The sequence below is a fragment of the Narcine bancroftii genome, chromosome 1 (genome assembly GCF_036971445.1).
Source record: "Narcine bancroftii isolate sNarBan1 chromosome 1, sNarBan1.hap1, whole genome shotgun sequence".
Classification (NCBI taxonomy): domain Eukaryota; kingdom Metazoa; phylum Chordata; class Chondrichthyes; order Torpediniformes; family Narcinidae; genus Narcine; species Narcine bancroftii.
The window spans coordinates 368,853,218-368,868,880 of NC_091469.1; the positions used below are offsets into that span (position 1 = coordinate 368,853,218).

Genomic DNA, 15,663 nt, shown 5'->3' on the forward strand with positions numbered 1-15,663 from the left:
ACAGTGGTCCTTAGACCTTGGGTATATACATTCCATCTGTTAAGTAAAGCATGCTGTTTATTCTATTGGAGATCAAATATTGTGTGATTAATAGCTGATTCAGTTTCCACATATTGGAGACAAGTGCTTCCAAAGAAATTGTTCTTAATCGAAAGAAAATTCCACAAGTTGAAGATTAGCTATGAGAATGCTTCAGAAATTATTCTGTGCAAAGGTCAAAATTCCTCTCAAATTTGTTGTTGACAACTAGTGAGACAGATGTACATTTTCAAACATATCATAGTCTTGATTCAGAATAAGATCATTCAGCTGTTGAATGTTGCAAGTCAAATGTAAATTTCTTTCAGTTTTAGCAGAACGATGTATTTGTACATTAATATTGAATAAATTTAAATGGCAACCTTCTCTATTCTTGTTGACAAGCAATTTGTTATTATGGGCTTTTGATTGTGTGTCGCATTGTTGTTGCATTGTTCTTGTGGGGCTAGCAGCATAAACCTCCTCGATGATCAAGGAGTAAAGCACAGTTCAGAACAAATTTCCGTGCAGTGATTGTGACAAACTTATCCATTCTTTTGAGATGGGATCTAACATAGGCAACCCCTATTTCCTTCATCCCTTTGGAAGCACTAATAACAGGTTAATTTTAAGTAACCGAAGGACTTCCTCACATAACATGGTAATTGCATTTACACTTTGGCACTACTGGCCTTTTACTATTTGAATATTTGGACACCAGTTGTAATCTGTTCAAATTGTTTCAATCGTACCCACAGTTGTTACGTGCACAGTGCAATTAAGTTTAAGATACAACCATGGTAAATAAGACTCTGCACAATCCAGAAGCATGAGGTTGTAAATTCAACAGTGCATTAGAACCCAGATAGATACTTTTTTTTAAAATGAAGAATCCCTCTACTTCAAATGCATTGGTTAAGAAATGTTTGATCTGCAGTAGTCACAGGAAAATTGAACTGCTTAACCTAGCTGTGATTATAGGCTCTGTTCTTCATTAGTGCTAAGCTCCCTCATGGAGAATTGGGTAATGAAAATCCTTATTCGTCATCTTTCCCACAAATTAAATTGAACAAAGCAATTTACTTGGTCTTGACCTATTTTCTTGGCTTCATACACAGGAAGTTGATACTTCCCTCTTTTCTAATTTGTTAATATAATCAGTTGTGAGGTCTGTGGACATCACAAGCAGAAGCAGAATCCATTCTTGTGAATACCCTCTCTATTCAGAGTACATCAGCTAGTTTGTGATAGAAAGCAGCAGGTTTAATGGTAGAAAGAACTATAATCCAGTGACTAGTGGAGTTCTGCAAAGATCTGTTCTGGGACCCCTGCTCTTTAATGATTTTTTTATAAATGACCTGGATGAAGTTGAGGGATGCCTTAGTAAGTTTGCAAATGACAGGAAGGTTGGAGATGCTATAGATAATGTAGAAGGTGGTCATGGGTTACCACAGGATATAGACAGGATGCAGAGTTGGGTGGAAAAATGGTAGATAGAGTTTAATTGGGATAAGAATGAAGCGATGCATTTTGGAGGGTAAAACTTGAAGACAGAGTACATGGTTAATGGCAGGATTCTAAACAGTGTTGGTGTTCAAATCGATAATCTCTGTAGTCTTCATTATCATAATCTTTATTAGTCAGAGTATTGAGATCAAGTCATGAGGTAATGTTGCAGATCTATAAAATTCTGGTTCAACCACCCTTGGAATATTGCTCAGTTCTGTTCACCTCATTACATGAAGGATGTGGAAACTATGAAGAGAGTGCTGAGGAGAATTACTGGGATGTTGCCTAGAATGATGGACAGCCAGCATCTTTTTCTCTGGGCGAGAGTAACAAACTCCAGAAGACATCTGTACGAGATGAGGGAGGAAAGTTACGGGAAAATGTCAGGGGTGTTTTTTTCTACACAGAGTAATGGGTACATTGGAGAGAGGTACAATAGGGATATTTAAAAGACTCTTAGACAGGCACATGGCTGCAAGAAAAATAGAGGATTAAGGGTGTAATAGAGGGGTTTATTTTGTTGAGTACATTTATATAGGTCTGCACAAAATTATGGGCCAAAGAGCCTGTTCTAGAACATAGAACGTAAACATTACAGCATAGTACAGGCCCTTCAGGCCTTGATGTTGTGCTGACCTATATATTCCTACCAAAAAATATGAAACCCTTCCTACCTAATAACCCTCTATTTTTCTTTCATCCATGTGCCTGTCCAGGAGTCTCTTAAATACCCTTAATATTTCAGCCTCCACCACCATCCCTGGCAAGGCATTCCAGGCACCCGTAACTCTCTAGGTAAAAAAAAACAGCCCTGATGTCTCCCCTAAACTTTCCTCCCTTCATTTTGTCCTCTGGTGGTAGCTATTCCTGCCCTGAGAAAAGGGTGATGGTTGCCCACATTATCCATGCCTCTCAGGATCTTGGAGACCTCTATAAAGTCAGTTCTCGTTCTTCTTTGCTTCAAAGAGGAAAGTCCAAGCTCTGCTAAGCTTACCTCATAAGATTTATTTTTTTAATCCAGGAAACATCTTGGTAAATCTCCTCTCCACAGCTTCCACATCCTTCCTATTAATGACTAGAACTGAACACAAGACTCTAGTTGTGGCTTCACCAGAGATTTTGAGTTGCAACATGACATCTCTACTCTTTAACTCAATTACCCTATTAATTGAAGCCCAGCAATTGATAGGCCTTCTTAACCATTCTATCAACCTGCACAGCAAACTTGAAAGATGTATGGGTTTGGACCCCAAGGACCCTCTGTTCCTCCACACTGTTAAGTATTCAATCACTAACCCTGTACTCAGCCTTCTGGTTTAATCTTCCAAAATGCATCACCTGGATTGAACTCCACCTGCCACTTTTCCTACCAACTCTGCATTGTCTCTATTCTTTTGTAACCTACAGCAACCTTCAGCTCTATCCACAACTTCTCCAACCTCCATATCATCTGTAAACTTACAGACCTATCCTACTGCTGCTTAATCTAGATCATTTATTAAAAATATTACAAAGAGCAGGGGTCCCAGAACAGACGCCTCTGGAACTCCACTGGTCACTAATCTCCAGGCAGAATACTTTCCATCAACTATAGTTCTACTCTCTGCTTTATACATGCAAGCTGATTTTTAATGCACACAGCCAAGGTTCCATGGGTCCCATGCCTCATGAATTTCTGAATGAGTCTTTCATGGGGGACCTTGCCTTACTAAAATCCAATATAGATCACATCTACCACCCTACCTTCATCAATATTTTTTGTTATCTCCTCAAAAAACTCAATTAGACTCATGAGGTACTACCTTCCTCTCACAAAGCCAAAGGAAACCACATTTGCCATTTTCCAATCTTACAGCACCTCCCTTGTGGCCAAAGAGGACTATAGGCAATGCCCCAGGTCTCTCTGCCCTCCTTTCCCATAGCAAGCTGGGGTATATCTGGCCCCAGAGACATCAATCTTGTCTTTAAGAGGATCCAGAACTTCCTCTTCCCTAAAACATAGTCCAGCACATAAAATTGTTCTATTCCAACCTCACCCTGATCAAGGTACCTTTCTCTTGTGAATACATCTAGGTACATGTTGCCTCCTTTATCCTTAAACAGCCCCACCTTTATTCTCATAATCCTTCTGATCAAGTATGCATATAACACCTTGGGCTCTCCTTAGTCCCACTTGCCAAAGCCTTCTCATGATTCCTTCAAGCTCTCCTAAGTCCTTTCCTATGTTCCTTCTTGGCTACCATATGCTTCTCATGAGCCATTCATGGTTCCCGCTTCCTCAATATTGCTTCCTTCTTATTAATTTGCTGCCTCATCTGCTTTGTCAACCACAGTTCCCTTTTCCTATCATCTTTTTATTGTCACAGTGGAACAAACATCCTAAACCCAGTCCAAGTGGTCCTTAAACATCCTCCACATTACCTCTGCACTTTCTCCTGTGAACATCTAATCCCAATTTACTCCCAATAGCTTATACCTCATGCCATCATAATTAGCTCCTCCCCAATTAAGCACTTCCCATTTTGTCCATAGCTATGTAAAGCAAAGGGAGTTGTAAATTTTAATTTTTTTAATTTAAATTTAGACATACAGCACAGTAACAAGCCATTTTGGCCCACGAGTCCGTCCCGCCCAATTTACACCCAATTAATCTATGCCGCCGGCACGTTTCAAACGGTGGGAGGAAAGCAGAGTCCCCGGAGAAAACCCACGCAGACAGTGTGGGATTTGAAAGCCGGTCTGAATCGCTGGCATTGTAAAGGCATTGTGTTAACCACTAATTGACCAAGTTCATTACCCAGTACTAGATTCAGTATGGCTTCTCCTCAAGTCGGCTTGTCTACATTCTGTGTAAGGAATCTTCTTGGACATACCTGACAAATTCTGCCCCATCTATCCCTCTTGCAGTAAGGAGGAGCAAGTCAATATTAGGAAGTTGAATTAGGAAATTACAACTCTGCAATTTCCACACCATTCTAAAATCTACCTTGTTATCTGTTCCTCAGTATCACAAGGGCTATTTGTGTGCCTAGAGACTTCTCCCAGTATGTTGATTGCTCCCTTCCTATGTCTGTATTCCATCCACACTGACTCAGTAGACATTCTCTCCTCAGCGTCCACTCTTTCTACAGCCGTAATATTATCCCTGACCAGTAATGCTATTCTCCTCTCCCTACCTCTCTTACCTCCCATCCTATTCCTTTAAAACACCTCAACCCTGGTACCTGAATCAGCCAATCCTGTCCTTCTGCCAGCCAAGTCTCTGTTACAGCCACAACATCGTAATTTCATGTACTGATTCATGCTTTAAGTTCATCTTCTTTATTCCTAATACTCCTTGCATTGAAAAAGACATATTTCAAACCTTCCAATTATCTCCCCTGCCTGTCCTTCCTCAAAAACTCACAATGCATTGCATCATTCTTTTCACCTTCTGCCCTATTCTACCACTCACATTCTGATTAGCATCCCCCTTCCAAATAGTTCAAACCCTCCGCAAAGCACCAGTAAACCTGCCCACCAGGATATTGGTCCCTCTCCAGTTCATGTGCAGCCATCCTTTTTTTTGACAGGTCCAATCTTCCCCAGAAGTGATCTCAATAGTGCACAAATCTGAACTCCTGCACCAACTCTTCCGCCATGCATTCATCTGTCACAACTTCCTATTCCTGCCCTCATTTGCGTGTGGAACACTCACCAATCCAGAGATTACCTTTGAAGTCCTGCTTTTCAGCTACTTCCCTTACTCCTTACATTCCCTCTTCAGGACCTCATCCCTACTCCTATCTGTTATTGGTACCACCATGGACCACGACATCTGGCTGCTCACCTTCCCACCTGAGAATGCTATCGACTCGATCAGAGACATCCCTGACCCTGGCACCTTACTATCTATCTGGAAGCCTTGATCTTGCTCACAGAACCTCCTATCTGTTTGCCTAACTAGTGAATCCGCAATCATTATCTCTTTCCTCTTCTCCTCCCTTCCCTTCTGAGCTAAAGTGCTAGACTCTGTGACAGAGATGTGACCACTATGATCTGTCCCTGGCAAATCTTCCCCCTCCCCAACAGTATTGAAAATGGTTTACTTATTGTTGAGGGGCACGGCCACGGGGTGCTCTTCGCTGACTGCCTATTCCCCTTCGCTCTTCTAACAGACACCCAGCTACCTGTCTCCTGACCTTTGAAGGAGATTTTCTCCCTAAAGCTCCTGTCTATCACCTTCTCTGCCTCCCAAACGATCTGGTGTTCATCCAACTCCAGTACCATAACTCTGCATCTAATGAGCTGCAGTTGAGTGCACCTTTTGCATCTTGTAGTCATTAGGGGCAATTGTGCTCTCCCAGATTTCCCACATCCTAGCGGCCCTAGCTGCCACATCCATTACCTATTCTTGTTAATATGCAAAGATCTTACCAGACCTTAACTTACCTGAATGAGGCTCATCCTCAGCTTGCCGAAGCCCCTCGAGCCAAAGCCTCAAAGTCCCACTCCTACACTGTGTCACTCACATGCTGGCTGCTCCTCACTGGCCGCTCCGTTTGGGCTTCTCTTCTTTTATTGACTGGAGCTAACTGGCCAATAGAGAGATTCAACAGAACACTTACCCATCCTGCTGCCAATTTATCTTTTTGGATCATGCTTGCTCCGCCCTTCGCTTGCAGCCTGTTCCCACAGTCCCTAGCCGAGATCCAAAAGAACACTTACCGTTCCCGCTGTTGATTTATCTCCTTGGAAAACTGCTCGCTCCGCCTCTTTGCTGTAGTGCTCTATGTTCTCATACTTCACACCATATTTTGGGATAGCTGATCTGTGAATGCTGCCACAGCAGAGTTTGAATTTGCCAACAGTAAGCCTATTATTTATTCATTATTACAAACATATGAACCAAGAACATAAGTAGGCTATTAGAGCCTGCGCCAATTTTTAATAAGGTTACAAGAAGAACGTTACAGGAATAGGTCCTTCAGACCATGAAATTTGTGCCAACCATAATGCCAATTTTAACTCATTCCATCTGTCTGCAAGTGATCTATATCCCTCCATTTCCTGCTTGTTTGCATGCCTGTCTAATGCCTCTTCTTTTTTTTTGTTCTGTTGACAAAAAAAAAACAGCCATTAGCAAGACTCTGGGTGGAGCCGCCGACGGAGACCAGGTGGGCCAACGAGTGCTCAGTTCTCCAAGGAAATGTGTCCGCAGGGTGAACTTGGGAGGTCGCAGCACGTTTTCCTCATAGACATCTAAATGCCTCTTCAATGTTGATATCATTATCTACATCTGACACTTCTGGTAGCATGTTTAAGGTGCGGAAGGGAAAGTTTAAATTAGATTTACAAAACAATAAAATAATTGCCTTGTAAATCTCCTTTCAGCTTTCCCCCTTTCACTCCAAAGTTAAGCCCTCTTGTATCTAGCATTTTCACTGTGAAAAATATTCCATCTACCCTATCTAAATATTCTTATCAGGTGGCCTATTAGCCTCCATCACTAAGAGAAAATAATCCATGTTTGTCCAAACTCTCTTTATAACTCACACTCTTTAATCCATGTGACACACTGGTGAACCCTTTGCAAACCCTCCACATCCTTCCAGTAATATGCCAATCAACAAATGCGCAGAATACTCAAAATGTGGCCTAACTGTAGTTTTATACAGCTGCAATATGATTTCCCAGCCTTTCAGTGTGCTGTGTGCCTCCTTTACAACCCTATCTGTGTCGCCACTTTCAGGGTTCCATGCACGTGCACACCAATATTCCACTTTACACCTGCATTCCTAAGGATCTCGCCACTTACTGTATAGTTGCCTTTTCAATTTGACCACCCAAACTTGTCCAGATGAAATAATTTTTAAAAGGAATATAGTTTTTAAAGAAAACCGGGGCGCTAGCAGAGCTGCTCTCATGGCAGTGCAGCCACTGGTGCTAACCAGAGACAGCGGGGAGGGGATATACAAGTTCAGGTTCATATTCATTGTCAAGGGTACATACATGACATTACATATAACCCTGAGATTATTTTTCCTGTGAGCCAGGCAGAATTTCTACTTATATGTAACAAAGCACCTCCACAGTGACCTACTGCATGGTCCATATGCCTCTTTTTATTTTAAATAATTTAAATGTTATTGTCCTTTAAAAAAAGTTTTCCCAAACCCTTAAGTCAGTGTTAAAGTTATGTAAATAATAAGTTACAACACATAAACTTATTCATAAAATAGAAATGAACATTGCAGCAAAAAAAATCAATATAACCATTTGTGTCTATTTAGACCTCTCATAACAGAAAAAAATTGCTATGTATTAATATGCTTCACCACAACATCCACCACTATTTCTCCACCCCCCCCCCCGCCCCCCAGGAAACCTAGATATTTGCCCCATTTTTGTCCAATTTATCAAACTGTTTGTAAGACGTGTTCAAACTCTGCCAGTTTGGCCATGTCTGAGGCCCACTCCTGAAATGATGGCTCCCCCCGAAATTCTTTAAAGGAGGCCTGTGCCCAAGATGATTCCACCCACGAGTGACTGCCGACCACAGGGGATTTCAAGTTCAGGGAGATTAGCAAATCAATGCAGGGCACTGGAGTAGGAGAACAGAAGGAGAAGCCTGAGAGATTATCCAATAAGAAAGGAGATCAAAGGAAGCGGACCAGTAAGGGACTCAGCAGCTGAAGAACCCACATAGGAAGATGGCTGAAGCTGGCGAAAGGACTCACACCAGGTTGTAGGAACAAGAAACATGATAACAGAAAGGCGTTTTCATTTTGTTGATTAGATATATTCTATTGCAGAAAAATTAGAGAACAGAAGTTGTTTGATCAATTGATGTTTTACTTGATCAAATTGTATCTAAAATACATAAATAATGTCGAACTGGCACAAGTAAACAGTCTAAATGCTAAAAAACGCTTTATTGAAAAAGAAATATTTTTCATTTCACTAATGTCAAATTATGATGGAGTTTATCATGATAACAATAGAAACTACTGAAAATATTCAGCATCCAGGCAGCAACTGTGAGGTAAATCATTAAAAATTCAGTTCCCAAAGTAAGTTGGTTTCTCCTTCCACTGACATTGCTTGATCTGATAAGTGGTTTAATTTTCATTTTTGCAGTGCACACCTGACAATTGGCTCCTTTAACCACCTCATGATTGCCTGGGCCAGGCCTTCCAGCTTACTGTACTATAAAGTCCACCATGTGGAGTAGCTCTTTCTCTTTGGTCAAGAGATGAAACCTTCTGCACTGGAGGTCACAAACTGTGGCCAACGTGGTTGGTGGAGTCAATGGTAAGGTGTGCACTGCACAAGGATCAAGAGTGTTAGATAGCATTGGAGCCATGTCCACATTAGACAAGGAATGGCAGGTAACGTATCCTTGGTTGTTCTAAGTCTGTACACAGTTGCTAGTATTGGTAGTGTTAACTCCGCTGTGACTGGGTTGCACTTTGTTCATATGAGTGTAAGCAGTTTCTAGTATCGGTAGTGTTAAGTCCGATGTTACTGATTATACTAGGTTTTGTGGATGAGAGAATGTATTATCCCTGTTGTACATGTGTTTTAATAAAGATCCTTCCTGTGTTCACCCTGTGTCCAGACTCGTTGCTCTTTGAGCCCACCAAACTTTTTCCCTTCCCACAAAAGAATGTTGTATTTCCTTAATTTATCTTATTAATAAATTGTCCACAGTTTTATTTGTGGGTATTGAATATTTGATTATTAGCTCAGAAAAAAAAACATTTAAAATCCCTCCCAACGAATTCTGAGGTGAGTATTTTATAGCTTTTAATTTTAAAAAAATAATGCAGTTTTTCTGATTACTTTTGAATCACGTCAGAGAGCAAGATCTTTCATATCTATATCTTCCTAGCCTTCAAGATGATCTGAAGCACTTCAGAATTAAATTTGATCTCAGGTAGAAATTTTTTGATGTTTCAACTGACAGTACTGCTCTTTTATGAAAGGATCCACAAGCTAAGAATGTGTCAATCCCTAGAAATGTATTTATATAAATACTGAAAATGAATAGAAAGGTTTCAACTTGTCTGGATTCCTGAGGTTAAAGAACCTATTAACATTGATTCCATAGACATCATCAGGAATGGTCACTTGGTCACTCTTAATAAGAATTATGCCTCTGCATCATCAAATAAATAGGGAAACAAGATGAAATCCATTATAAAATAAAATAATTATTCTATATTGTATAATTTAATAAGCACTTATTAGAATTTCTTCTTTGAAGTGACATGGAAAATTTAAAAAACTGTTCAAAATGATTATCAGGTAAAAGTCACCTAACTAGATTGCATCAGGTAAGGCCTGAAGTTAATGTCTATCCTTCCCAAAAATAGCTCCATAACCCAAATTGGCAAGATAATTCCGCACCAATTATGCTTCTTTTTCCTATAACAAGATTGAGTTACCCATTGAAAAAAATTGTTTTGCACATTAAGCCTCGTGACTGGAAAATGACAAATAGTCCCAAGAAAGTAAAACACGGAAGTCTGGCACAAGTTGAAATGTTAGTTGATGAAGAGCTCAAGCCCGAAACGTTGGTTATGTATCTTTATCTTTGCTGTTTGCCCAGCTGAGTTTCTCCAGCATTGTGTTTTTACAAGTAGTCCCAAGTTGTTTTTCAATTTTGCCAAACTTAAATTTGCTGAGCAATCAGGCATGGATGAACAGAATTGTAAAGGTAAGGCCATTGCATGCAAGAAAAATGCATCACCATTAGATGCAAATGAAAATGATAAATATGGTGACTAAATGAAAGATAATGTGACCTGCAAAAATGTCACAGGAATTAGTATCATAACTCAAAGTATTGAACAATAACATGAAAAGAACTTATTTATTATTGTCATCTCCTAAATGTGAACTGAATATAATTATTGATAGCAGATTCATTTTATTATTGTTGTACAGAATTCTAGTTGCTACATCATGGCTACTGTGCACTTTCCTTTTCTATAGTGAATCTTAACCCTGAATAACGCTTTGCTAGAAGAAACTTACATCACAAAGAAAACATACGGTGGGTTAATACTTGCCATATTGAAAACCAGGTTTGGCATAATGGAAATTATAAACAGACAGTTCATATTTTTTGATAAGGTTAAATAATTTTCCAAAAATGTCAATTACTAGCACTGATTGATTTAAACACCGAACAGAAGGAGGCAATTTGTATTGATTTAAAGGCAGCAGCAGAATCTTCAGCAGTTTTTGTAAACACCATGATTTAAGCCATGATTTTAAAAGAGCAGACAATAGTGTTGTGTTCTGCTGAATGCTCCCATGAACTGTTTTGTTCATGCGCACCAAGCCTGAGATTATATTGTCAAATAATATTCTTCAAACTATGACACTTTAGATTAAAATAAGTCACTAAATTATTTAATCTTACCATAAAATTCTGCCCAAAAATAGAAAAGGCAACAAATTAAACGATACAAGTTTAAAGAGGATTGCTAAAAACATGAATTTGTTCACTGAAATAAATATTTTGATATTGCTCATTACAGAAGAGGGGAAAACCGACATGAAAGATGTTTAAAAAACATTAAACAAGCTGTTTCACTTGAAATTAAACTGTTCCACAGTGATTAAAAAGGACAAACATCATTCCATTATGAAATGAACAAAAATACTGATGATTTCAAAAATAATTAAATGTTTTAAATTTTTTGAAAATCTTACCGTGGCCAAGTGAAAGATGCAAAATATTTTCACACATAATGATAAATTATGAATTTGTCAGTTGTAACAACTCAACCATTTTCAACAAATGGTATGTGGAGATTCTCATTTCCTCATACTATTTGTGTTACTCCAGTTTACTTTGAAGTCTGTCTAAAAGTTTGCTTAGATGCCATATATAAAACATTAATTCCACTGAAGATAAGAATATATTGCTTACAATATTTGAACACAGAATGACCTAGATTTGTCACTCATGGTGGTGGTTACAAGTGATAAATATTTTACATTACCATCTGTGGGATTGGTGACAATGCGAATTAGAAAACCGGGGTCAGTGCTTTAAGCTGCATATGAATTATGCCCACACTGATATTTTGTCTTTCACTTGCTAGCTATAATGCATTATCACAATGAAACTCAGTTGTTAGTTACTACTTAACACTAAAACAAATGTTACAGTAGTCATAATTTAAAAGTAAATTAGCAGTCTCATTTTAATGGTGACAAGTAAAAATGTACTTTAAATATGATCTTCTTTAAAGCCTTGGGTGACATCAAGCACATAGATTGCAACAAAGCAATCTTTATCCTCCATAAAACTAGTAAATAGCTGATATTATGTCTTCTATGGAGATATGAGTTCAGAAATTGGATGCAAAAGCAAAAATTATTTTCCACTAACATAGTTGACTAAAAAACATCACAGTGAAGAATCACTACAAATTACTCTGGCTTTGCAGACTGCACAAAATTGCTCACAAAGGAAGCTGTTGAATCCCTAGATACTGCAGCCCCAGCTATCCACCGTATGTTCAACATTTTCCAGTAGATAAATCCACTGCAATAGATTTGAGCAAGGCTTGAATTAAAGTGTTGACTTTAAATCTGTTTGGCATGAGTGGCAAATCATGTGTGAAACAAAGCCCTACGTAATTGGTGTCCGATCTCCAAATTTAAAATGCAGACCCCACTCATGAGCTTCTTGTCTTCGTTGCTGGCAATATAAAATTGCAATCTGTCCTTTCAGGTCATAGGAAATGTGAATCAGTTTACTGTAGCATTTTAATTGCTACTGTTAAAAGTTATAAACTATTTCTTAAAGACAAATCAGGCATCTAGCAGTTTGAGCTAAATGGTTAAAATGGTGCAATTCCAAGAGATGTCAAGAGATGTGAGCTGAAGTTTGTGGACAAGATAACTTCAAAACCGTGGGCACAATTCATAAAGAATGTGAGACTTTTTTGTCAATACAGAGAGTTATGTTCAATACCGAAAACAGTGGTGGGAACAGAATCAATCAAAGCTTTCAAAAAGAATTGGAGGGCAATTGATGGGAACCTGATGAAACTCAGGAAGAAAAGGCAAGCAATAAACTACATAGACAAATGGGAAAGAGAGAAGTGGAAAGTTTTGTGGGTTTGCAGGAAGTCACGGAGATAACAATGGGCAGGAATATTTTCATAGGTATTAAAAATAATAAAATTTTGCATTAGTATGCTTTGTTATTTTTTAATATGTTGCCACTTATGAAAATAAATAAAATGCTAAAAGCCGGAAGATAACATTTCTAATTAACGGTATTCTCCATGATACAGATTACAAATTTTTTCCATAACACACCAACTTTGAAAAGACTGTATTATGGTTATGTGGTAAACCACACATTTATGTTTTTAAGAGACAGTTTTTAAACTTAAAATAACTCTGCCTTTCATTTATGTTTCAATAGAATATACCGCAGAAAAAAATAATAAGAATCACAGAATGATTAAAGCAGAGGATACTGATATTTGGTCCATTAGGGTGTGCACCAATATTATGTAAGAACCTGAATTCCTTTAAGAATTTTAAACCTAAATTTTAATTCTGTACGGTGATGATGTATATTGTGAAAATGTGATGTAGTCATGTTTTATATATCAAATGGATTGAATAATACTTTAACAAAAGTTTAAATGAGCAATAAAACCACAAAAAAATAGTGTTGAGTTGCATTACCTTTCCTTAGAGTGTTTTGTATGGAGAAACCTTGCAGAGTGGAGCTGCTCACACTAAATGATCAACACAGGACACTGAAAGTCCATGGAATTAATAAATCAAGTCATGTAGGATGAAAACAAAGATCAGATTCAGATAACCACTTCAATACAATATATATAGGTCAAATATGATCAATTTTGTGGTCAGGACACTAACCAGTTTTGCCTATACAAAGGTGTTAATTCATGGGAAATGTGACATTTCAACTTAACATATAAGCAACAAAAATGTTGTCCCAAAGCAAGCCATCAGTTTTATGACTATGTGATACAGAAATCAATGTTTAACAACACTATACAAAAGGCTGTTAGGAGATGCAAAGGTGATGGACCCAAAGATGTACATTTCATTGTAGAAAATGAGACAGATATGATTTCCAGACTCAGAAGCATTATAGTATCAATTGGAACTGAAAAGGTTACACCATCACAAAAATTGCTTCAACTAGAGCAATCGTTTCAGCCCCACAACTCACAAATGAATTAACAGATGGAGTACGTGGAGCAGAGAAACCAGAAGCGCAAAATATAGCAGGAAAACAAAAATTGACCGAAAACAAATGGCTGGAGGAACTCAGTGGGTTGAGGAGCAACTCTATTGCGGAAAGCGAGTGTTTATTTTTGTTCCAGATTCAAACATCTTCAGTGTCTTTTGGTTTAAAAAGTGGTAGTTAAATTCAGCTCAATAACATTGCCAAAGTCCTCCCACTATATATTGGAGAAAGAAAGAAGATGAAAAGCACTTCAGGTTGACATTTGAAGATGACAGCGATGATTCAACATAAACCATATATCCCAGATTATGACAGAAGTGGTCATCTCTTATCAGCGGAACAGATGTTGTGCAAGAACTGGCAATCAAAGTACTGGAGAACTTTATGCTTAGTTGAAACAGGAAGAATAAAGTTATTTTCAATCATTGTTTTCTATTTTTTAATTAAAGGAAGTGGCTCATTTAATATTAGATTGGTACTATTTGGTATATTTTACATTGCAACTAACTGCTCTCAATGCAACCAGTGCAAGAATATTTAAGTTAGGACATTCGACAATCCAAGCCTCTGGGAGTTTTCTATTTGTGTGATAGTAGGAACAGAGAAATTATGCTTTGCTCACACCGCAAAGTCATCCCAAACTGCAAGATATGGATCTCAGCACTTCTCTCTGCAGCTGGCTATTTATCATCCTGATTTGCACAACACAATCAGTGTGGATTCGCAATAGCAGCTATTTCACGATGAACCTCGACTGTATACTCAGCTCCCCAGTATACTTCCTTTATACTAATAACTGTGAAAACACAGAAATGCTGGGGAACTCAGCAGGTCTCGCAGCATTCATAGGAGGTAAAGATATATAACCGTTGTTTCAGGCCTGAGCCCTTCATCAAGGTATGAGTAAAAACTAGGCAGGCGCCTGAATTAAAAGGATGGGCAGAAGGAAAGAAAGGGCAGGGGAAGGAGTTATATAAATGCAAATCTGGAGGAAAGGAAACAGAGGGAAAAGGAGAGAGAGAGACTATGCATCTCCATTCACAAGTTTGGCAGATGACACTAGCATCATAGACCAGATCTAAAATAGAGTACAGAAAGGAGATGGGAAGCCTAGTGGCAATGAGCCTAACGTCAATAGAAGGGAAACAATTTGAGAGAATACTTAAGACAGGATTTATGTACATTTTGTCAGATTAGAGAGAGTCAATATGGCTGGATGCAGGGCAGCTACTGTCTTACAAACTTGATTATTTGGAGAAGGCGACAAAGGTGTTTGATGGGAAAGGTGGTTGATGAGGGTAGGGCAGTGGATAGTCTCTACATGGACTTCAGTGAGGTATTTGACAAGGTGCCTCAAAGTAGACTAATCCAGAAGATACATGGGGTCCACTGTGAAATGAATTGGATTTGGAATTGGCTAACCCACAAGGTATTGGTGGAAGGGTGTTGGACGTCTATGACCAGTGGTGTTCTGCTGAGATCAATGTGGGGACTCCGTTATTTATGATATATAAAAATAAATGACTTGGATGGGTAAGTACGCCTGCAGATAACACTAAGATTGGTGGGGTTGTGGACAGTGTAGAGGGCAATCGAAGAATACAAAAGGATATAGATCAGTTATGGCAGAGAAATTGCAGTTGGAGTATTATCCCAATAAATATGAGGTGTTGCACTGGGGTGAGGTGTTAAATATAAAGGAACAAATGCAGTTAATAGCTGGACTCTCAAAAGCACTGATGTGCAAAGGGATCTGAAGTTCATGTCCACAGATTTTTCAAAGTAGCCACACAAGTAGATAGGGTAGGAAAGAGGGTGTTCTTTATGCTTGTCTTCATTGCGCAGGGCATTGAGTAAGGAAGTCACATTGCAGCTATACAAAACTTTGGTTGAGC

At 38.7% G+C, this 15,663-nt stretch overlaps 1 protein-coding gene across 15 annotated transcripts in view; it reads right to left on the reverse strand.

Moving 5' to 3' along the window:
• Positions 1–15,663, reverse strand: part of tbc1d5 (TBC1 domain family, member 5) — a 538,200-nt gene that overhangs the window by 305,670 nt on the left and 216,867 nt on the right. Inside the window, exon 2 of one of the 15 annotated variants that reach the window (XM_069913050.1) lies at positions 6,235–6,346. The exons of the other annotated variants lie outside the window; for them this stretch is intronic. The gene's annotated coding sequence lies outside the window, so the exon portion shown is untranslated. The remainder of the gene's footprint in view (positions 1–6,234; positions 6,347–15,663) is intronic. 15 annotated transcript variants of the gene reach the window in all.